General features: G+C 43.8%; 1 protein-coding gene across 1 annotated transcript in view; it reads right to left on the bottom strand.

Annotated features, from left to right (window-relative positions):
• Positions 1-5,134, bottom strand: part of C1QTNF7 (C1q and TNF related 7) — a 125,628-nt gene extending 120,494 nt beyond the window's left edge. Inside the window, exon 1 of the mRNA XM_063457794.1 lies at positions 4,763-5,134. The gene's annotated coding sequence lies outside the window, so the exon portion shown is untranslated. The remainder of the gene's footprint in view (positions 1-4,762) is intronic.
• Positions 5,135-24,931: the final 19,797 nt, after the last annotated feature.

The following is a 24,931-nucleotide window of genomic DNA, read 5'->3' as shown; positions in this document are numbered from 1 at the left end:
GCCTTCATGTAGAAGAATGCAAATTGTCTGCCAGTATTTTCTGATAGCATGCTGCGTTTATCTTGTCATCAATTTTCACAAGATTCCCAGTGCCTTCAGAGCTCACCCCACCCCCCCCCCCCCAAAAAAAAATCAGTGAGCCACCACCATGCTTCACAGTGGGGATGGTATTCTTTTCACTATAGGCCTTGTTGACCCCTTTCCAAACATAGCGCTTATGGTTGTGACCATAAAGACCTATTTTGGTCTTGTTACTCCAAATTACAGTGTGCCAGAAGCTGCGAGGCGTGCCAAGGTGTTGTCGAGCATATTGCAAACAAGCTTTTTTTGTGGCATTGGCATAGTATAGGCTTCTTTCTGGCAACTCCACCATGCAGCTAATATTTGTTCAAGTATTTGTATTAGTATGAAACAACCACTGTCTTTTTCCAGAGCAGCCTGTATTTCTCCTGAGGTTACCTGTGGGGTTTTCTTTGTATCCCGAACAATTCTTCTGGCAGTTGTGACTGAAATCCTTCTTGGTCTACCTGACCTTGGCTTGGTAACAAGAGATCCCCGAATTTGCCACTTCTTAATAAGTGATGGAACAGTACTGACTGGCATTTTCAAGCCTTTGGATATCTTTTTATATCCTTTTCCATCTGTATAAAGTTCCTTTACCTTGCTACGCAGGCCTTTTGACAGTCCTTTTCTGCTCCCCATGGCTCAGTATCTAGCCTTCTCAGTGCATCCACATGAGAGCTAACAAACTCATTGACTATTTATACACAGACACTAATTGCAATTTAAAAAGCCACAGGTGTAGGAAATTAACCTTTAATTGCCATTTTAAGCTGTGTGTGTCACCTTGCATGTCTGTAAGAAGGCCAAACATTCAAGGGTATGTAAACTTTTTTATCAGAACCATTTGGGTGATTTTTGTTTTCATTATGATTTAAAAAGGAGCCAAACAACTATAATAAATGGCTTCATATGATCAATGATTTTGTTTGCATAATCAGTCATATTTTCAAAACTTTTGAGCACAACTGTAAATGGAAGAGAATTGAGCAGTTTGTTTGTAAGAAATTCCTAATGTGAAAAGAGAAGGGGCAGTTCCCCTTTACTGTAGTCGCCTTGCTGCAAAGGCTCTGTCTCTGCAGTCTGACAAATGTAAAAATTGCAATTTCTGAGTAATGGCAATGTTTACATTTATAAGAGAACATGCCTTTAGTAGCTGTCAGACTGACTGCCACTAGAGGCATTTACTCAGGACGACTTTCAAATAAAAAGGTCTTCATGTGGACTCTTTAACTGTTGTTATTACATAAGCAGTCCGGAGATTGCTAAAAATTGTAATCACAGATTTAAATACCTTTATTTTAGAACTATATGATTAAGTGTATTTACTGTGTGTGGACATTAGTAGACATTCTTTTTTACATTATGTTGCCAATTTAATAAGCATTGCTATTGATAAAGTATTTGACCATTTTTATTTATCAATATTTCTCACATCTACTGTAATTGAGAGAAAAAAAAGCATTTTTGCATTAACTAACATGTCAGACACTGCGTGAAATGTTGCAATATAAAACACACTATTGTCTAAAGTTTTTCATTTCCCACACATTGTAATAAAGCCTGAATGAAAACATGAAAAATAAAAACGTGATCATGCAGCTCCATTCATCTGTATCTTCACTTCTTACACAGAGTGTTCCATTGCGGGGGCTTCACAGTGTGAAAGGTAAAGAAACATTGTATTACAGCTCTCCCTCAACCATCCTGGTTACACATTGATGCAGTGTATTCAACCCCCTCCATGGAACCGCAGCAGCACCAAGCTTAAACAATACAGCAGGCATGGATTCAAAATGGAGGCTGCATCAGAGGAAGTGGAGCTCTGCCAACTCCACCCCCTGGTACTAGCAGTTTTTGGCATCCCAATCAACAGACCTGCATTTTAGAGCAGCATATTTGCTGCCCAAAGAGGAGACATTGGGAACAACAGGTGGTTTGTCAGACATACGATTTAATCAGATGTTTGAGCAAAAGACCATAAATTCACTTGTAATTTTTGTAACCCTCCCTAGCAGCAATAAATGAGCATAATAAGGGAGGAGAAAAGGGAAACTGCAATGCTAGTAATTAAAAGGGCCGTTCGCAAAGGTATAAGTATACACAAGAAAAAGATAAAAACCCCAACAGAAAATAACAAATATACTGTTTAATGTAGTTATTATTTTTTCATTGCAACATAAAAGCTGCACTGTGGGTGGGCCTCCACTGATTTATCCCTTGCTTCAAAAAAGAATTCTATGCTATCATTCTTTCAATTAAAATGTGATTGGTAGTGAAGGGGTTAATAGAAAAGTATATGTATATGCTATAATGAGAAAATAAGTGTATCTGAGCCAAGTGGTTCAGAATCAGATTCTTAAGTATTAAAAATATTAACTTGAGTCATGAAAGCCAACTATTTTTCTTTTCTGCTGCGTAGTGAAGTTAGGCTGTAGAAAGATTTATTGGCAAACGTCCAGCACATGAAAACTGCAGACTCTATAACATGGACAACTTAATTTTATGAATCCGCTGTACATGTCATAGATCTTTAACCCCTTAAGGACCAAACTTCTGGAATAAAAGGGAATCATGACATGTCACACATGCCATGTGTCCTTAAGGGGTTAAAAAGATCTAAACAAGTGTACACAAAACATAACTGCAGGGTATTAAATGCACCCTGCACAAGGAACAAACTTTTGGGGGGGGAAATAGATAAGAGGTGACTTTTAAAGAAACCCTGGATGTGGGTCGTTTATGGAACCAAAATAACTGCTGATGATCAGGCCTTCCATCGCCATACTCGGATGCTGGCCAAGAAGTACAGTAGGATAAAAAGTAATGTAACGTTACTACACCAAAACAAATAGGAAGGTAATCTTGGCACGATATAACAATCTGCCCATTGAATTGTGCACATTAAAAGGACACTCTAAGCATTATAACCATTTTATTTCAATGACGGTTAGAGGGCCTGCAGTCCCCCGGCACTCTACTCTATTTAGTGTTTAACCATTTTGGAGAAGTTTAACACTGAATGAAACCACGACCTGGCCCCTACTGAAGGCTTGTCTAGGGCAGAGAGTAAACACCTCCTTAGCCATACCAATTCATACCAGCAATGGGCGCTGTGATATGATAAAATTAGTCAGCTGACCAATCACAGCCACACGTTGCTGCTTAGGCTAATTCTTTCTCAGAGGGGATTGGCAGCTAGAGACTCTTGATTAGCATTAAATAATTTAAAATGGTTTAATATTGACTGGAAGGACAGCCCTAGAGAATGTCAGACACTATAAGCACTTCAATGAGCTGAAGCAGTTACAGTGCTTTCAGTGTCCTCTTAACTTCTCTAATCTAACTGTGTTTATGAGTAAATTTTTTTAGATACTTTTTGCAAATTTGTTTCGGAATATACTGCACTGTTACTGTCCTTTTTATTCTTTTTCTGTGACATAACAGCAGTTAATTTATTTTTACAACTTTAGTCTCTTGCGAGTAAGCATATGGGATTTGTTTTCTTAGTCTGGTGGGTGTGCTAAATGATTTTTTAACCTTATCGTGGAAACTACACATGTTGTAGGTTTTAGGCTAATTTGTTCTTGTCTATAGTTTATGTTTTGCCATAGTTACTATGGGATGCAATGAATGGTAAACAATGTATGTTTTTGGTCAAACACATATTACCTATATAAGTATAATTGGAAAAAAAAAGCGATTACATTATTTATTACTCAATATGATCATCTACAGCTATTTCTAGTTAATTCAGCCTAAATATTATTGAATCATCAACTGAACATTCAAATTGTGCAACTTAAGCTACAGTATACAGCTGTATACTCTATAAAGCAAACTATAAAACATCACAACCCAGCCTGACCCACAATAAATATACTCCAGCCTAATCCACAAAAGCCATTCGTGTAAAAACCTGAAGAATAAATCTTGCCCAATGAATCTGGCTATTTCTAAATGTATGTAACGTTGTATTCCATGTCTGGCAAGAATTAAGCATTGAGTATGTCTTATTATTCCTGCAATGTCATTGATAGTCATGCTTCGAAATATTTACAGAAACTTAGTAAATGCGTGTATAGCAGATATATATGTAAATAAATTAACAGTAATGAGTGGATGCAGCGTGTGCCTTCTCTCCTGTTTAATGTTGCATCAGTCAGTTCTGGGAATGGAAGACAGTTTTAATGTGAAATGTTCTTGTCTTATAGTGACATAGCGCTATCTCCTTATGACATATTTGGTATATTCACTAAATATTGAATTGTAGTGAACTGAAAATACAAACTCAAAACATAGGCTGTAAAAAAAAAAAAAAAAAAAAATCTCCAGTTCAGCCTAAAATTTGCAATTTGTTTTTTTTAATTCACTACATTTTATGTGTTTAGTAAATAAACCCATACGCGTGTGCTGTTCTCTTTCTGTTCTTTGGACGTGGGGATAGATGTATGTAGCTGCAGTCTCTCCGGTGCCAAAACATACATTGCCAGAATTATTTTAACATCCCTTGTTCTCATTCTACCTCACACCTCAATTAATAAAAAATATATAATTAACTGTACGAGTTGAGGGCTAAAAACATAAAATTCTTCTGAGAACACACTACGCAAGAATGCAATTTGATGTTAATGTTTGATGATAATTCCCAGCTATTCGATATACTATATGAGAACGTATAAATGATATAACAGAATCTTACCTTATGTTGGAATAAACTGAGACAGTATTCCATGAAAATTCTTGCTTCCTAGCTTTCCCATAGATTTATCCGGTTGAGGAAAGTCTACGAATTTGTTTTAGGTCCTGCAAAATGTTCCAGTAACTGTGACACTTTACAGTAGATCATGTCTACAGAGGAGAGCGGATTTGTAACTTGCGAATGGTGATGTTTTCTATACTCTTCAGAAATCCCACTCCTTTTTGCTGACACTTGCCAAGTTTTCTAATTTGAAGCAACTGCAGATCTTTAAAATAAGTATCTTACCTCCCTAAGGAGACTGGTTCTCATGTTTGGGAGTGAACGTGTTCGAACGTTTCTTCCCATCTACTCCATAACAGCATATTTGTCATTTTTGTTTCGTACGTTGATGCATAATGTCACCATTAACACGTTGCAGAAGTGGACTGCAGCTTCATGTAGTACTGAGGTCAGCGAGTCATATAAGCAGCTGGGACGGATTACAAGTGAAGGATCCAAATGGACTAACAGTGGTCTCACAATATATAAGTGGTATAGCTGAGTTGTATGATTCTTGCGTTATTGGTGGTTCAGATTAATAGCTACTATGGTAAGAGTGCCTTATGCTTGGCATTTATTTTTGTAAAGTACTTTTCATGCTTGTTGCAATAATTTGTTGACAATTTGCCAGTTCCCCAAATGACTGCAACTATTATTACCGATTACAGATTTGACTGTTTAAAGGGTTACTCCAAGCGCCATCACCACTTTGGTGATTTGAAGAAGTCACGGTGCCTACTGTCTGTATAAACAGTGTTTCACTTTGAAATGCTGCACATACAAAGTTTAACCCCTCTGCTGCCAGAGGAGTAACTCCACCTCCAGTCACACCATAGGGGCATCAGAATTGCATGAATTGTCTGAGAGTGGTCAGCTGACACTCTCAGCCAATGAATGGCCGGTGGGATTGACATTGGCTTCTGCACCTCTGCAGAATTCAGATGTCATCATTGGGCACTGGAGGACCATCAGCGGCCAGCGAAAACCAAGATAAAAGGACAAACACAAACTATTGCAAAACGGTTTACCAAATTAGCCAAAAATGGGGCCATGGTACTCCTAGCATTATAACCACAACAGAAGGCTGAAATGACTAGGATTCTTGGATAACCCGTTAATCAGGAAGTATCAATGTCTCCCATGGAGATTAACAGGCATTGCTAAATGCTGAGTAGCACCTGGCTTCCATACTAAATTATAAAATGTACTGTCTGTCACTAACTAAAAACGACACCTGCCTAGGTCTAAGTGTAACGACAAAAAGTCAGGTTAGTGACAGCAAACTCTGCTACACCATATAACAAATATATGTACTCAATTTGTAGTACATTTAAGCACTGAAACCTGTATATGTGTGGTGGTTTTGATACATACCTGTGAGGTTTGGCAAATCAGCTGTTTAGAAACCTTGTGGGCAAATTGCCCGGAAAACAACAGGTTAACAGTGTATGGCTGAGCAAACAGCCATAAAGGTGTTTTTGGTGCATCAATGAATCCCTGGTGTATCAATGAATCAGAAAATGATTCATTGATACACCAGTTTGCAACATTAAGTGGCAGATGGCATCAGTGGAGTTGGATGTGAATAGAGTGCAGAATTTAATGCAAATGTTGGCCATGCTTTCAAAACTGAATGGCTGGTTTTTTTCTTAACAGCAAGCATAGAGCCTAGCCTTTAATGACATTATTATTATTATTATTATTATTATTATTATGAATAACATAGGCCTTAATTTAATAGTATTGATTTTAAAATAATTTCTTCAAACTGTTCAAATTTAAAAAAAAATATCATGTATAACAAAATATATCAAAATATTTTTCAAAATATTAGATCATTTTAAAAGCGTATGCAAAAATATTGTATGAAGGCCATACTCTGTAATGCTGTACAATAGATAATCGAATTATATCATAATACTGTTGACTAAACAAGTTAATGCACACAGAGAAAAATAGCATTGATGGTGTAACAGGAATAGGGTAGACTCTCCCCCAGATTTGGGTCTTAATGTCCCTCTATGGCATCCATTACTTCTACATGGAAGGTTCTACCCACTGTACACATAGATATCACCACCTCTCAACTGCTCCTTCTTGCATACAGGAATCAATACCTCTGCAACCTACAAAGACATTTGTATCTCATAGCCCCAACTGATTCATCTCTCAGCACATAGGTCCAAAGACTCTGTCATCATGGCTTGCAGTAGTTAATCAAGGTGGACTTTTGCTGTAGGCAGTGTGTGCACAGCCCCTCCTGCTATCTGGACTGACACAGTACACTCTCTCTGGTGTTGGAAGTGGACCCATTGAGGATGAATCAAAGACCGGTTAGCCTCTGTGTCCCTCAGTCTTCAGTGAATTTGGCCATTTACAAGTACAAATTGTTTATAGTAGTCCAGTTAAGCTCTCTGGACACTTGTACAGGATTTACCTCATGTAAGGTTGACTACTCCACCTCTCCAGTAGGTGGTAATTAGACTGAGTGTACAGCTTTTTTTTCCTGTGCATGGATGCCAGTCCTGTATCTAGTTCTGACATTCAGGTGGTAAATGTATATAAAACTGCTCTATAAGTATAACTGGTAACCTCTCTTCCACTATGTTGACCTGGCAACCGTTTGATGTCTACATCATGGATGGTAACATTTCAAGTTATTTTGGATGTTTATAAATACCCAGCCAATTATTTCCTACATCTAATTTCAGGTATCAGGAATCTGTGTGAGTTCGTTATTCTATATATACTTCATTGCATTTATGAGCCCTAGTTAGGCATGAGCCCACCTACTCAAGTGTATCAACTAAGATGTGGGCAAAACCCACAGACTGGTTAAAGGGATGGTGGGACTACTTACCCAACTGAGCACTGTATGGACTTCTGCTGTTTCACTTGCTACTATCACTCTGACTCACGCCTTTGGATTCATACAGTATTCTTACAGGGACTTACAGGTTGGCTATCCCATCAATCAAGAGACAGAGCAAGAAAGCCATGTGAGAAGTTGAACCATAGTGTGCCCACAGGATCACCTTATGCAATTCCAGGAACCAGACTAGGTCTTCCTTTGCAAACTAGCTGCTATGGAATCCAGTGCGATTGTTGCTGCAGAGCTCCAAAGTAAGTGTATTTATTTATATAACCAGAACTAGAACGATCAGATATCCAGATTCAAATCTAGGTATTTTTAACTTTGCTCTAATGTGCTTCCCATACTTATATATAAAATGCTTCTTGTTTGGAAAAATGAATTAAGGAAAATTCCTTTTGCATTCAGGAAAACATTATACTGTATGGTGATTACTGCCACCTAGTGGTCCTTTAGAAAAAGGCAAGTTGAGTTGTACTGCAGTTTTAAAGGGAGCTTCAAATATTATATATGTATTTATAAAATATTTTTCCAGGATGGATACATTGAGATTTCTCTCGTATTCAAGTATGTCCTGGGTCCACAAAACATTGCATTGTTACAATAGGATATAATATTACAAAAATACAATATACAAACAATATACATACATACACACATACATAAATTTAATACATAACAGGTAATAAATATATTCAACCATAACAGGTGCATTCTGTGTTGAGGTATATGGCCATAGATCTCTTAAAAGATTTTAGATTTAATGAAGATTTGACTGTGTCCCTGAGGTTATTCCATAATTGCGGTGCTCTGTAGGAAAAGGAGAATCAAGCCACTTCATTTTTGTATTGCAGCATGCTAAATATCGTGCTAGTACTGGATCGAAGGTTATAGGAGGTGGGAAGAGCTGGGGAGAGCATTCTACTCACGTAGGGTGGGAGCTTCCCAGAAATGCTCTTATGCACAAGGCTGGAAAGATAAAGAGTGCATTGCGATTCCAGCAATAGCCACTTTAGCTCTTTTAAAATGTCACAATGGCCCTGGTGAAGTGGATTGCATTCTAATACAAAGCGGCAGAATAAATTATATCACATATTAAGGTTATTAAGGTGGGTTTGCGGTGCGGGTGCATACACTACATCCCCATAATCAATGACCGGCATTAGCATTTGTTTCACTATCTGTTTCCTTACTGTAGGGCTTAGGCATGGTTTGTTTTTGTGCAGGGCACCTAGTTTTGGGTAAAGTTTTGAAGAGATTTTTTCAAAGTGAAGGCCAAAGGATAGATTGGGGTCTAAAAAGAGCAGACTGCTGTCAGTGTACTATTTGAATTTGTACTAATACATAGTTGTTGATTTTGTAGTTTACGTAACTTAGGTACAGTTCCAAAGATCATTCTAACAGTTTTGTCAGTGTTTAGGAAGAGTTTGTTATCCGCTATCCACTTTTCTACCTCTGTGAATTGGTTTTGGAGCACAGCCTCCAGCTGCGGTAGATTGGGTTTACTAGCGTAGATTGCAGTGTCGTCTGCATACATGAGTACAGTCAGGGCCGGCCTTAGGCATTTGGGCGCCCTGTGCAAAAAATCTTCACAGCGCCCCCCCCCACTCCTTACCCCTTCCCACACACCCTGTCACACACACACACACACAGGCAGGCAGACAGCCACACACACACACACACACAAACACACTCAGGCAGTCATACACAGACAGCCACACACAAACACACACACAGACATAGAATGTGACGGCAGATAAGAACCATTCGGCCCATCTAGTCTGCCCAGACAGTCACACACACACACGCGCAGACAGTCACACACACACGCGCGCAGACAGTCACACACACACACGCGCAGACAGTCACACACACACGCGCAGACAGTCACACACACACACGCGCAGACAGTCACACACACACACACACAAACATAGGCAAACAGTCACACACACACAGGCAGACAGCCACACACAGTCAGACACACACACTCACTAACAGACAAATACACTAACAGACACAGACACACACTAACATACACAGACACACACTAACATACACACACTAACATACACAGACACACACTAACAGACACACACTAACAGACACACACTAACATACACAGACACACACTAACATACACACTAACATACACAGACACACACACACAGACACACACTAACATACACACACTAACAGACACACTAACATACACACACTCACCCACATTAACACATTTTTTTAAATTTATTTAGACACCCCCCCCCCAAGCCTCCTTACCTTTGGGAATGCTGGGGGGGGTCTCTTCCTCCCTGGTGGTCTAGTGGCTGCTGGGCTGCTGGGCTGGGCGGGCGGCTGGCGAGGGAGCACTTCCTCTGAGCTGTTTGCTCAGCTCCCTCGCGCACCGCAGAGTGAGGCTGGGAGCCGGAATATGACGTCATATTCCGGCTACCAGCCTAACTCTGCGGCGCGCGAGGGAGCTGAGCAAGCAGAGGAAGTGCTCCCTCGCCCGCCAGCGCCGCCCGACCGCCCAGCAGCCCGGCATGTCTGTTAGCCGCAAGGCTAACAAGGCATTTGCCCTGGGCATTTGGGGGCGGCTTTTTTTGCCGCCCCCTGGAAAATGCCGCCCAAGGCAAATGCCTTGTTAGCCTTGCGGCTAACAGACATGCCGTGTGAGCTATGCGGCCGCAGGGCGCCCCCTGCACCATGGCGCCCTGTGCGGCCGCACAGTTCGCACACCCCTAAGGCCGGCCCTGCACACTAACATACACACTAACATACACAGACCCACACTAACAGACACACACTAACATACACACACTAACAGACACACTAACATACACACACTCACCCACATTAACACTTTTTTTAAATTTATTTAGACACCCCCCCCAAGCCTCCTTACCTTTGGGAATGCTGGGGGGGGTCTCTTCCTCCCTGGTGGTCCAGTGGCTGCTGGGCTGCTGGGCTGGGCGGGCGGCTGGCGAGGGAGCACTTCCTCTGAGCTGTTTGCTCAGCTCCCTCGCGCGCCGCAGAGTGAGGCTGGGAGCCGGAATATGACGTCATATTCCGGCTCCCAGCCTCACTCTGCGGCGCACGAGGGAGCTGAGCAAACAGAGGAAGTGCTCCCTCGCCCGCCAGCGCCACCCGACCACCCAGCAGCCCGGCATGTCTGTTAGCCGCAAGGCTAACAAGGCATTTGCCCTGGGCATTTGGGGGCGGCTTTTTTTGCCGCCCCCTGGAAAATGCCGCCCAAGGCAAATGCCTTGTTAGCCTTGCGGCTAACAGACATGCCGTGTGAGCTATGAATACAGTTGAGGATTTGCAGATGTTAAGCAGATCATTAGAGATGTCCCGAATAGTTCGCTGGCGAATAGTTCCTGATGAACATAGCTTGTTCGCGTTTGCCGCGGCGGGCGAACATATGCGATGTTCGGTCCGCCCCTATTCGTCATCATTGAGTAAACTTTGACCCTGTACCTCACAGTCAGCAGACACATTCCAGCCAATCAGCAGCAGACCCTCCCTCCCAGACCCTCCCACCTCCTGGACAGCATCCATTTTAGATTAATTCGGAAGCTGCATTCTTAGTGAGAGGAGGGACAGTGTAGCTGCTGCTGATTTAATAGGGAAATCAATAGCTAGGCTAGTGTATTCAGTGTCCACTACAGTCCTGAAGGACTCATCTGATTTCTGCTGTAAGGACAGCACCCCAAAAAGCCCTTTTTAGGGCTAGAACATCAGTCTGCTTTTTTTTTTTCTGTGTAATCTAATTGCAGTTGCCTGCCTGCCAGCATGTGTGTCAGGCTCACAGCGTATACTGTGCCCACTTGCCCAGTGCCACCACTCATATCTGGTGTCACAATAGCTTGCATTTAAAAAAACAAAAACTTTTTTGACTGTAATATAATAGCAGTCAGTTTCCTTCACACGTGTGCGTTTCAGGGCCTGCCAGGGCACAGTGTCACACCAGTGCAACTCAAATCTGGTGTAACAGTAGTGTACATTTAAAAAAAAAAAAAAAAAACTTTTTTGACTGTGAAATAATAGCAGTCAGTTTCCTTCACACGTGTGCGTTTCAGGGCCTGCCAGGGCACAGTATCACACCAGTGCAACTCATATCTGGTGTAACAGTAGTGTACATTAAAAAAAAACTAGAAATTTGACTGTAAAATAATAGCAGTCAGTTTCCTTCATGCGTGTGCGTTTCAGGGCCTGCCAGGGCACAGTGTCACACCAGTGCAACTCATATCTGGTGTAACAGTAGTGTACATTTAAAAAAAAAAATAAAATTTTGACTGTAATAGATTGAATAGCAGTTAGTTGTCTGCAAGCGTGTGTGTCAGGCCTACAGCGTCTACTCTGCCAACTTCTGCCAGTGCACAGTGCCACTCATATCTGTTGTCACAGTAGCTTGCACGCATAGTACCACTAATCGAAAAAAAAATGACAGGCAGAGGCAGGCCACCCCGCAGGGGCCGTCGTGGTCGTGGTGCTGTGATTCCCTTTCGCTCTAGAATAATGCCCAGTGTTCAGAGGCCACGTACCCTGAACTCGAAAAGTTCTGAGGACATAGTTGACTGGCTAACACAGGACACCCAATCTTCTACAGCTTCCGCTCGGGAACCTTGACGCACCATCCTCCTCCAGCTTAGCTTCGGGCACCTCTCAAGTTACCACTCGCCCGCCTGCCACCACCACCAACACTAGCACCACAGCCGCTTCACTTGATCTGTCAGAGGAGTTATTTACACATCAGTTGGAAGAAATGAGTGATGCGCAACCATTATTGCCAGAGGATGTAGATAACAGGGATATGCCTCAGTCAGGCAGCATTACACACATGGACGTACGGTGTGATGATGATGATGATGTTGTACCCGCTGCTGCTTCCTTTGCTGAGTTGTCAGATACAAGTGAAGCGGTTGATGATGACGATGCATCCGTGGATGTCACGTGGGTGCCCGCTAGAAGAGAAGAAGAACAGGGGGAAAGTTCAGATGGGGAGACAGAGAGGAGGAGGAGACGAGTTGGAAGCAGGGGGAGGTCGTCGCAAGGAGCTAGTGGCACAGTCAGACAGCATGCATCGGCACCCAGGGTCAGCCAGACAGCACGCCAATCAACGCATGCTGTGTCCACCACCAGAATGCCGTCATTGCAGAGCTCAGCAGTGTGGCATTTTTTTTGTGTGTCTGCCTCTGACAACAGCGATGCCATTTGCAACCTGTGCCAAAAGAAACTGAGTCGTGGGAAGTCCAACACCCACCTAGGTACAACTGCTTTGCGAAGGCACATGATCGCACATCACAAACACCTATGGGATTAACACATGAGTACAAGCAGCACACAAACTCAAAGCCGCCATCCTCCTCCTGGTCCAGCATCTTCAGCCACGTCAACCACTGCTGTCCTCCTTGCCCCCTATCAACCATCCGCCACTCCGTCTCTCGCCTTGAGCAGTTCCTGCTCATCTGCCCACAGTCAGGTGTCTGTCAAGGACATGTTTGAGCGTAAGAAGCCATTGTCACAAAGTCACCCCCTTGCCCGGCATCTGACAGCTGGCTTTTCTGAACTCTTAGCCCGCCAGCTTTTACCATGCAAGTTGGTGGAGTCTGAGGCATTCCAAAAATTTGTAGCTATTGGGACACCGCAGTGGAAGGTACCCGGACAAAATTTCTTTGTACAAAAGGCAATCCCCAACCTGTACTCGATTGTGCAAAAGGAAGTAATGGCATGTCTGGCACACAGTGTTGGGGCAAGGGTCCATCTGACCACTGATACCTGGTCTGCAAAGCATGGTCAGGGCAGGTATATCACCTACACTGTGCATTGGGTAAACCTGCTGACGGTTGCCAAGCATGGAATGCGTGGCTCTGCAGAGGAGTTGGTGACACCGCCACGACTTGCAGGCAGGCCTGCTGCCACCTCCTCTACTCCTCCTACTCCATCCTCTTCCATAACCTCCTCGGCTGAGTTCTCTTCTGCTGCTGCATCTTACTCCACATCAACAGCACCCCCCCAGATCCCCAGGTACTATTCCACATCCCGGATACGGCAGTGTCACGCCGTCTTGGGGTTGACTTGCCTGAAAGCAGACTTGCCAGCACTCCTGTCCGCCCTGAACGCACAGGTGGATCAGTGCCTGACTCCGCACCAACTGGAGATCGGCAAAGTAGTTTGTGACAACGGAAGAAATTTGTTGGCGGCATTGAATTTGGGCAAGTTGACACATGTGCCATGCATGGCACATGTGTGTAATCTGATCCTACAACGCTTTGTGCATAAGTACCCAGGCTTACAGGACGTCCTGAAGAAGGCCAGGAAGGTGTGTGGCCATTTCAGGCATTCCTACACGGCCATGGCGCACTTTGCAGATATCCAGCGGCGAAACAACATGCCAGTGAGGCGCTTGATTTGCGACAGCCCGACACGTTGGAATTCAACACTCCTGATGTTCGACCACCTGCTCCAACAAGAAAAAGCCGTTAACTACTATTTGTATGACCGGGGTGCTAGGACAGCCTCCGCGGAGCTGGGAATTTTTTTGCCACGTTACTGGACGCTCATGCGCAATGCCTGTAGGCTCATGCGTCATTTTGAGGAGGTGACAAACCTAGTCAGTCGCACCGAAGGCACCATCAGCGACATCATACCATTTGTTTTCTTCCTGGAGCGTGCCCTGCGAAGAGTGCTGGATCAGGCCGTAGATGAGCGTGAAGAGGAAATGGAAGAGTTGTGGTCACCATCACCACCAGAAACAGCCTTATCAGCATCGCTTGCTAGACCTGCGGCAATGCTGGAAGAGGATTGTGAGGAAGAGGAGTCAGAGGAGGAATGTGGCTTTGAGGAGGAGGAGGAAGACCAACCACAACAGGCATCCCAGGGTGCTCGTTGTCACCTATCTGGTACCCGTGGTGTTGTCCGTGGCTGGGGGGAAGAACAAACCTTCAGTGAGATCACTGAGGAATAGGAACGGGACATGAGTAGCTCGGCATCCAACTTGTGCAAATGGGGTCTTTCATGCTGTCGTGCCTGTTGAGGGACCCTCGTATAAAAAGGCTGAAGGAGAATGACCTGAACTGGGTGTCCACGCTACTAGACCCCCGTATAAGCAAAAATTGCCTGAAATGTTACCGAATTACCGCAAGTCGGAAAGGATGCAGCAGTTCCAAAATAAATTAAAAAGTATGCTTTACACAGTGTATAAAGGTGATGTCACAACACAACGGGAATCTAACAGGGGAAGAGGTGAAAGTAATCCTCCTCCTGCCACGACCACGCCGGCATGGACAGGACGCTTTACAGACGTGTTGTTGATGGAGGACATGCGGAGCTTTTTAAGTCCTACGCATCGCCACAGCCCTTCGGTGTCCACCCTCAGAGAATGACTCGACCGACAGATAGCAGACTACCTTGCCTTAACTGCAGATATCGACACTCTGAGGAATGATGAACCCCTTGACTACTGGGTGTGCAGGCTTGACCTGTGGCCTGAGCTATCCCAATTTACGATAGAACTTCTTGCCTGCCCCGCTTCAAGTGTCCTGTCAGAAAGGACCTTCAGTGCAGCAGGAGGTATTGTCACTGAGAAGAGAAGTCGCCTAGGTCAAAAAAGTCTAGATTACCACACCTTTATTAAGATAAATGAGGGATGGATCCCAAAGGGACTGACAGTGGGCGATACATTTGACTAAAAAAGGCCTGATGAGGGGGACGTAACAGTGATTAAACTGATAAGAATAGTACTACTTAACACACCACTCCTATCTGGTGGCACATTAGATTGCACGAGCAGTGCCCCAAATTTGAAGTAGGAGGACCGACCAAGCATCTTTTTCCATCTCCCGGTTCCTAAAATCGATGCCATATACACGTCACCTGATAAGGAACGTAACAGGGATTAAACTGATAAGAATAGTACTACTTAAAACACCACTCCTATCTGGTGGCACATTAGATTACACGCGCAGTGCCCCAAATTTGAAGTAGGAGGACCAACCAAGCATCTTTTTCCATCTCCCGGTTCCTAAAATCGATGCCATATACACGTCCCCTGATAGGGGACGTAACAGGGATTAAACTGATAAGAATAGTACTACTTAACACACCACTCCTATCTGGTGGCACATTAGATTACACGCGCAGTGCCCCAAATTTGAAGTAGGAGGACCAACCAACCATCTTTTTCCATCTCCCGGTTCCTAAAATCAATGCCATATACACGTCCCCTGATAGGGGACGTAACAGGGATTAAACTGATAGGAATAGTACTACTTAACACACCTTATAATAATGCAGAGAGAGGCAATGCAGAGAGAGGAGTCTGAAGATGTCAGGGTACCTGAAGTCTCTACCTCCGAGAGAGGTAGAGACTTAGACGTCCATCCGCCCGGACGGGCTGTTTCCTCTGTTCCTCGCGGTCCATCCGGTCACGTAAACGCCGGCCGCGAAGGACTCACTTCCTTTTCTAGCATGACGTCCGGAAACCGACGTCATGACGCCAACCCGGAAAGACCTGTCACTCAATCCTTCAGAGACTAATCAGGACTCGTCGGAGGCGTGTCTACCCTTCCGAGCCAGGGTATTTAAACTTGCTTCTCCCATTTGCTCATTGCCCTGTCGTGGTTCTAGTCTGCCTAGTCACACAGTGCTCTTGTATTTCTGTTATCCCTTTGGTTCTGACCCGGCTTGTTTGACTTACTCTGTTTATCTCTGTTACCCTTGACCCGGCTTGTTCCTCGCTTACCTGTCTTCTCGTTCCCTCGACCTCGGCTTGTCTTTGACTATTCTCTATATTCTCCGTACGTTAGTCCGGCCATTCTAAGGTCCGGTATACGTATCCTGTACCTGTTTGTACTCTGCGTGTTGGATCCCTGTCCCGATCCTGACATTACGACAGGGCCAATGGATCCTGCAAGTACAAACAGTCAGCTTGGTCCTTCTGATCCTAGGTTCGAAGCCATGGAGCACAGAATGGATCAGATGGCGCTAGCACTACAGGCGTTATTGTCTCATGCTAATAACCCGCCAGAGGAGACGCGTACTACTTCTATTTCTCCTGTGAGCTCAGGCCTAGAGGTAGCCACTGTAGGTGCCTCTTCCCGTATTACACCACCAGTACGTTATGGTGGCTCACCTGAGAAGTGTCGTGGTTTCCTTAACCAGATCAGTATCCACTTTGAATTACAACCTCGCTCCTATCCTACAGATAGGGCGAAGGTTGGATTTATTATCACCTTACTCATTGAGAAAGCTCTGAGATGGGCCAACCCATTATGGGAGAATGATAACCCTTTGGTATATAATTATAATGCCTTTGTAGCTGCCTTTAGAAGAACTTTTGAACCTCCTGGTAGAAAGGTCAATGCAGCTAGATTACTTTTGCGCCTGAGACAAGAGAACCGAACTCTTGTGGATTATGCACTGGAGTTCAGGTCTTTGGCGGCAGAAGTTAAGTGGAACGAGCAGGCATATATAGATGTATTTTTGAATGGGCTATCAGATGTAATCCTCGACGAGGTTGCTACTAGAGAGCTTCCTGAAGAGAGAGACAGAACACTCGAGAGAGGAACCTTAGACCTTCATTTAAATTAGCTCCCGCATTTCAAAGTCCTGATTCCACTACCTCACTATGTCCTGAACCTATGCAGATAGGCAATACTCGCCTCTCAGAGGAGGAGAGGCAGTACAGGAGAAGGGAGGGATTATGCATGTATTGTGGAGTCAGAGGTCACCTACGCCTGAATTGTCCTAATCGTTCGGGAAACGCTCGCACCTAAGTTTCTCTAGAGGACAGGCCTTGGGTGTTTCTATTTTGTCCTCTACGCATAATTATAAAGATCACAGGCTTCTGCTACCAGTTTCTTTAACTTGGGAAAGGGGAGTACCAAGGACCATGGCTTTGATAGATTCCGGTGCTGCTGAGAATTTTATCGATCAAGCCTTTGCTACTAAACACACTATCCCATCCCAGTTAAGGGATACACCCTTGGCCGTTGAGGCCATAGATGGTAGACCTTTACTTGAGCCTGTTATCTCTCGTGAGACCATTCCAGTTAGCTTAACTGTTGGTATCTTACACGAGGAAAACTTATCACTTATGCTTATTTCATCCCCTTCTGTTCCCATAGTCCTGGGTTACCCATGGTTAAAAAGACATAACCCTATTATTGATTGGGAGTTAGGGGAGATACTCTCATGGGGCCAGGGTTGCCAGGAGAATTGTTTACGGAGGGTTTCCCCATTGGGTGTAATTAAAACACCAGGTAGTTCTACCCAGTCTACAGAGATACAGATACCGCCCCTGTACCTAGACTTAAAAGCAGTATTCGACAAAAAGAATGCTGATACTCTACCTCCACACAGGACCTTTGATTGTAAAATTAACTTACTACCTGGTACCATGCCTCCGAGGGGCAATGTATACCCCCTATCCACTAAGGAGAATTCAGTTCTAGAGGAGTATATTCGGGAGAATCTAGACAAGGGATTCATTAGGAGATCTTCTTCTCCTGCCGGGGCTGGTTTTTTTTTGTTAAAAAGAAGGATGGTTCACTAAGACCTTGCATTGATTACCGAGGTTTGAATAAGATAACCATCAGAAATGCCTATCCGATTCCCTTGATTACCGAGCTGTTTGATCGTCTGAAAGGCTCTAAAATTTTCACCAAGTTGGACCTCAGAGGGGCATATAACTTGGTGAGAATCCAGCAAAGACACGAGTGGATGACAGCGTTCAATACCCGTTATGGGCATTATGAATACACGGTCATGCCTTTTGGTCTTTGCAACGCACCTGCAGTATTTCAGGATTTGATTAATGAGGTTCTTAGGGAATTTCAACATGATTGTGTTATTGTATACCTGGATGACATACTGATACACTCTAGAGAGGTTGAGACCCACCACAGACAGGTCAGAAAGGTATTACACAAACTCCTGCAACATGGCTTATACTGTAAATTGGAGAAATGAAGCTTTGACCAGTCTCAGATAGACTTTCTTGGATACGTGATTTCTGGGGAAGGCTTTAAGATGGATCCTGACAAACTCCAGTCCATTTTAGAGTGGCCTTTGCCTAAGGGACTCAAGGCTATTCAGAGGTTTATTGGTTTCTCCAATTATTATAGGCGCTTCATTAAGGGATACTCTTCTATTATTGCACCTATTACCAATATGACCAGACAGGGGGTTGACACTAAGACTTGGTCTAATGAAGCTCTCGCTGCTTTCAAGACTCTCAAGGATCTTTTTGCTTCTGCTCCAATTCTAGTCCATCCTGATACGACTCTGCCGTTCCTACTCGAGGTCGATGCCTCTGAGACAGGCGTAGGGGCTGTTCTGTCGCAAAGGTTAGGGGTGGATAAACCACTACACCCTTGTGGGTTTTTTTCTAAGAAACTGTCTGGCCCTGAAAGTAGATATGACATTGGCGACAGGGAACTCTTAGCGATCATTATGGCCTTAAAGGAGTGGAGACATTTATTGGAGGGGACCTTACATCCTGTTACTATTTTAACGGATCACAAGAACTTGTCTTATATTGGGGAAGCTAAGCGACTGTCCGCCAGACAAGCTTGTTGGTCCTTATTCCTGACCCACTTCAATTATGTGCTTACTTATAGACCTGGTTCTAAGAACTCCAAAGCCGATGCTTTGTCTCGCCAATATGAACCTTCTACTATATCTGAACCGGTTCTTTCCTCTATAGTTCCGAAATGCAATATTATCGCCAACACGAATCTCAGGATTCACTCTCCGTTACTTGCCGAGATCATTAAACTGCAACATCTAGCTCCTAAACAGACTACTGAAGGTCGACGTTTCGTTCCTCCTGTTCTACAACTGGAACTGTTGCAATGTTTCCACAACAGCAAGGTGGCTGGACATCCTGGTATTCGCAAGACATGTGCTTTGATCTCTAAGGACTTCTGGTGGCCTGATTTACGGAAGGATATTAAAGATTTCATCGGTGCATGTGAGGTTTGTACTAAGACCAAGCAACCTCATACCCTTCCCTGTGGATTTCTGCACCCCTTAGAGGTTCCAGAGAAGCCATGGTCCTGTTTGGCTATGGACTTTATTGTCGATTTACCTATCTCTAAAAAACAGACTGTTATCCTCACCGTGGTTGACAGATTCACCAAGATGGCTCACTTCGTTCCTCTGCCTAAACTCCCGTCTTCTCCCGAATTGGCGGAGATATTCGCAAGGGAGATTTTTCGATTACATGGGATACCCTCCCAAATTGTATCTGACAGAGGTTCCCAATTTGTTTCCCGTTTTTGGAGGTCCTTCTGCTCTCAACTGGGTATCAAATTGAATTTCTCTTCTGCCTATCATCCTCAGTCTAACGGAGCTGCTGAACGCACCAACCAAAAGATTGAACAATATTTACGTTGTTTTGTTTCCGAACACCAGGACGATTGGGTTGGTTTGATTCCTTGGGCGGAGTTTGCACACAACAATCTCGTTTGTGATTCTACTCGTTCAAGCCCCTTCTTCATGAATTATGGCTTTCATCCATCTATTCTCCCTTCGGCTTCTTCTTCCCAGGGGGTGCCGTCGGTTGATGTTCATGTTGCCAATTTGAGGAAGTTGTGGGATCAGACTCGACAGATTCTTCTGCACAATTCTATGCTGGTTAAGAAACACACTGATAAACGTAGAAGGGCGGCTCCGGTGTTTGTTCCAGGTGATAGAGTATGGTTGAGTACAAGAAACATCCGTTTAAAAGTGCCTTCCATGAAGTTCGCTCCTCGTTATATTGGACCTTACAGGGTGCTAACTCGCATTAACCCAGTTGCGTATCGTCTAGCTCTTCCAACTGCCTTACGCATCCCTAACTCATTTCATGTTTCATTGTTGAAACCACTAGTCTGTAACAGATTTTCCTCCACATCATCCTCTCCTCGCTCTGTTCAGGTGGAGGGTCAGGAGGAGTATGAGGTTAACTCTATTATCGATTCTCGAATCTCCCGGGGGAGAGTACAATATCTGGTCGATTGGAAGGGATATGGTCCTGAGGAGAGGAGTTGGGTACCTCAGGAGGATGTTCATGCCCCTCGTCTCCGCAGGGCGTTTCACTCCCGCTTCCCATCTCGTCCCGGTCCTTCCGCCCGGTGGGCGTATCTGAGAGGGGGGGTACTGTCAGGGTACCTGAAGTCTCTACCTCCGAGAGAGGTAGAGACTTAGACGTCCATCCGCCCGGACGGGCTGTTTCCTCTGTTCCTCGCGGTCCATCCGGTCACGTAAACGCCGGCCGCGAGGGACTCACTTCCTTTTCTAGCATGACGTCCGGAAACCGACGTCATGACGCCAACCCGGAACGACCTGTCACTCAATCCTTCAGAGACTAATCAGGACTCGTCGGAGGCGTGTCTACCCTTCCGAGCCAGGGTATTTAAACTTGCTTCTCCCATTTGCTCATTGCCCTGTCGTGGTTCTAGTCTGCCTAGTCACACAGTGCTCTTGTATTTCTGTTATCCCTTTGGTTCTGACCCGGCTTGTTTGACTTACTCTGTTTATCTCTGTTACCCTTGACCCGGCTTGTTCCTCGCTTACCTGTCTTCTCGTTCCCTCGACCTCGGCTTGTCTTTGACTATTCTCTATATTCTCCGTCCGTTAGTCCGGCCATTCTAAGGTCCGGTATACGTATCCTGTACCTGTTTGTACTCTGCGTGTTGGATCCCTGTCCCGATCCTGACAGAAGAAGAGGAGTCAGAGGAGGAAGGTGGCTTTGAGGAGGTGGAAGATCAAACACAGCAGGCGTCCCAGGGGGCTTGTTGTAACCTTTCGGGGACCCTTGGTGTTGTACGTGGCTGGGTGGAGGAAGAGACCTTCAATGACATCAGTGAGGACAAGGAACGGGACATGGCTAGCTTGGTATCCAATCTTGTGCAAATGGGGAGTTTGCGGTTGTGCAAATGGACTGTTTGCGGTTGTTTGCGGTGCGTTAAATGGGGAGTTTGGTCTGTCACTGTGAAGCGGGCATAACCCCTACACTACCTGATCTATACAACATCATACCTGATGTTTTAAAGCACGTTATTCCAAATAATTTAGGAATGTTAGGTGATTTATGCCCTTTATGGATTAAAAACAGACTCTGCATCAACTATGTAATTTTCCATGGGAGTTTTGCCATGGATCCCCCTCCGGCATGCCACAGTCCAGGTGTTAGTCCCCTTGAAACAACTTTTCCATCACTATTGTGGCCAGAAAGAGTCCCTGTGGGTTTTAAAATTTGCCTGCCTATTGAAGTCTATGGCGGTTCGCCCGGTTCGCCCGTTCGCGAACATTTGCGGAAATTCGCATTTGCCGTTTGCGAACGGAAAATTTTATGTTCGCGACATCTCTACAGATCATTTATAAATAATGTGAATAGCAGGGGGTCGAGTATAGAGCCTTGGGGAACACCACACGTGACTGGGAGAGTCAGGGAGGCGCTATCAGAAATGTCCACATATTGCAAACGGTCTGATACTATGATCAGAAACAGGTTAGCGGACAATCAACAATACCTATGTTTTTATGTTTTTGCAAAAAATGCCATGGTCTACTGTGTCAAAGGCCTTGGCAAAATCAAGGAAAATAGCTCAAGTTAGGTCTCCTTGTTCTATGCCAATTTGGATGTCATTGCAAACTTTTAAGAAGGCAGTCGAAGTTGAGTGATTTGGCTGAAAGCCTGATTGATCAGGGGTCAGATTATTTGATTGTTGATAATATTCACATAGTTGCGTGTGGACACATTTTTCTAAGGTTTTTGACAATACAGGGAGCAATGATATCGGGCGATAGTTAGATACCAAAGTGTTGTCACCACTTTTCTGAATAGGTACAACTTTTGAAGTCTTCCAAAGTTTGGGTATGTATCCTGACACCAGGGATTCATTGATAAGGGTACTGACAGATTTAGCAATTGCTAGTGCACTGAGCTTCAGCAACATTGCTTGGATTTGATCTGGTCCACACTGGTTTTTCATTTTTAAATTATTAAGCATTTATTAACGACACTAACAGGCCCAGATTTAAAATAGAATTTCTCTATATGAGGATTTAACAGATTTTGCAGGGCCTGATCTTTATTGTTAAAAGTTATACATTAAAAAAACACCATGCGCTATGATATGCACAAATAGGGGGAAATTGGAAGATATGCTTTTCCAACCTTAAAAATTGAGCTCTTTATACAGGGAGTGCAAAATTATTAGGCAAATGAGTATTTTGACCACATCATCCTCTTTAAAACTACCACAACCAGAGGACATAGTCTAAAATTAGAGGGACAAAGGTTTAAAAATAATATCAGGAAGTATTACTTTACTGAGAGGGTAGTGGATGCATGGAATAGCCTTCCAGCTGAAGTGGTAGAGGTTAACACAGTAAAGGAGTTTAAGCATGCGTGGGATAGGCATAAGGCTATCCTAACTATAAGATAATGCCAGGGACTAATGAAAGTATTTAGAAAACTGGGCAGACTAGATGGGCCGAATGGTTCTTATCTGCCGTCACATTCTATGTTTCTATGTTTCTATGTTTATGCATGTTGTCTTACTCCAAGCTGTATAGGCTCGAAAGCCTACTACCAATTAAGCATATTAGGTGATGTGCATCTCTGTAATGAGAAGAGGTGTGGTCTAATGACATCAACACCCTATATCAGGTGTGCATAATTATTAGGCAACTTCCTTTCCTTTGGCAAAATGGGTCAAAAGAAGGACTTGACAGGCTCAGAAAAGTCAAAAATAGTGAAAAATCTTGCAGAGGGATGCAGCACTCTTAAAATTGCAAAGCTTCTGAAGCGTGATCATCGAACAATCAAGCGTTTCATTCAAAATAGTCAACAGGGTCGCAAGAAGCGTGTGGAAACACCAAGGCGCAAAATAACTGCCCATGAACTGAGAAAAGTCAAGCGTGCAGCTGCCAAGATGCCACTTGCCACCAGTTTGGCCATATTTCAGAGCTGCAACATCACTGGAGTGCCCAAAAGCACAAGGTGTGCAATACTCAGAGACATGGCCAAGGTAAGAAAGGCTGAAAGACGACCACCACTGAACAACACACACAAGCTGAAACGTCAAGACTGGGCCAAGAAATATCTCAAGACTGATTTTTCTAAGGTTTTATGGACTGATGAAATGAGAGTGAGTCTTGATGGGCCCGATGGATGGGCCCGTGGCTGGATTGGTAAAGGGCAGAGAGCTCCAGTCCGACTCAGACGCCAGCAAGGTGGAGGTGGAGTACTGGTTTGGGCTGGTATCATCAAAGATGAGCTTGTGGAGCCTTTTCGGGTTGAGGATGGAGTCAAGCTCAACTCCCAGTCCTACTGCCAGTTTCTGGAAGACACCTTCTTCAAGCAGTGGTACAGGAAGAAGTCTGCATCCTTCAAGAAAAACATGATTTTCATGCAGGACAATGCTCCATCACACGCGTCCAAGTACTCCACAGCGTGGCTGGCAAGAAAAGGTATAAAAGAAGAAAATCTAATGACATGGCCTCCTTGTTCACCTGATCTGAACCCCATTGAGAACCTGTGGTCCATCATCAAATGTGAGATTTACAAGGAGGGAAAACAGTACACCTCTCTGAACAGTGTCTGGGAGGCTGTGGTTGCTTCTGCACGCAATGTTGATGGTGAACAGATCAAAACACTGACAGAATCCATGGATGGCAGGCTTTTGACTGTCCTTGCAAAGAAAGGTGGCTATATTGGTCACTGATTTGTTTTTGTTATGTTTTTGAATGTCAGAAATGTATATTTGTTAATGTTGAGATGTTATATTGGTTTCACTGGTAAAAATAAATAATTGAAATGGGTATATATTTGTTTTTTGTTAAGTTGCCTAATAATTATGCACAGTAATAGTCACCTGCACACACAGATATCCCCCTAAAATAGCTATAACTAAAAACAAACTAAAAACTACTTCCAAAACTATTCAGCTTTGATATTAATGAGTGTTTTGGGTTCATTGAGAACATGGTTGTTGTTCAATAATAAAATTAATCCTCAAAAATACAACTTGCCTAATAATTCTGCACTCCCTGTAGTTGGAAACATATTTCTTCTACGTTTCCTTCTAAATATTTGTTATATATAAAGCACTTGTTATGCTATTGTCTTTATCACAATATGTAATGGTTGGTCATTTATTTTACAGTACCATCAGCACTTTAAATAAGTTGCTTCCAGCAACCCAAGACTATTGTGTAAGGGGAAAAAACAGAAAGGTTATATTGGCAAAATAGGGCAGTGG

Source organism: Pelobates fuscus, chromosome 6, assembly GCF_036172605.1.
Source record: "Pelobates fuscus isolate aPelFus1 chromosome 6, aPelFus1.pri, whole genome shotgun sequence".
NCBI classification, from domain to species: domain Eukaryota; kingdom Metazoa; phylum Chordata; class Amphibia; order Anura; family Pelobatidae; genus Pelobates; species Pelobates fuscus.
Note: the sequence above shows the minus strand (reverse complement) of the source record. Positions and strands in the feature narration are given on the sequence as shown.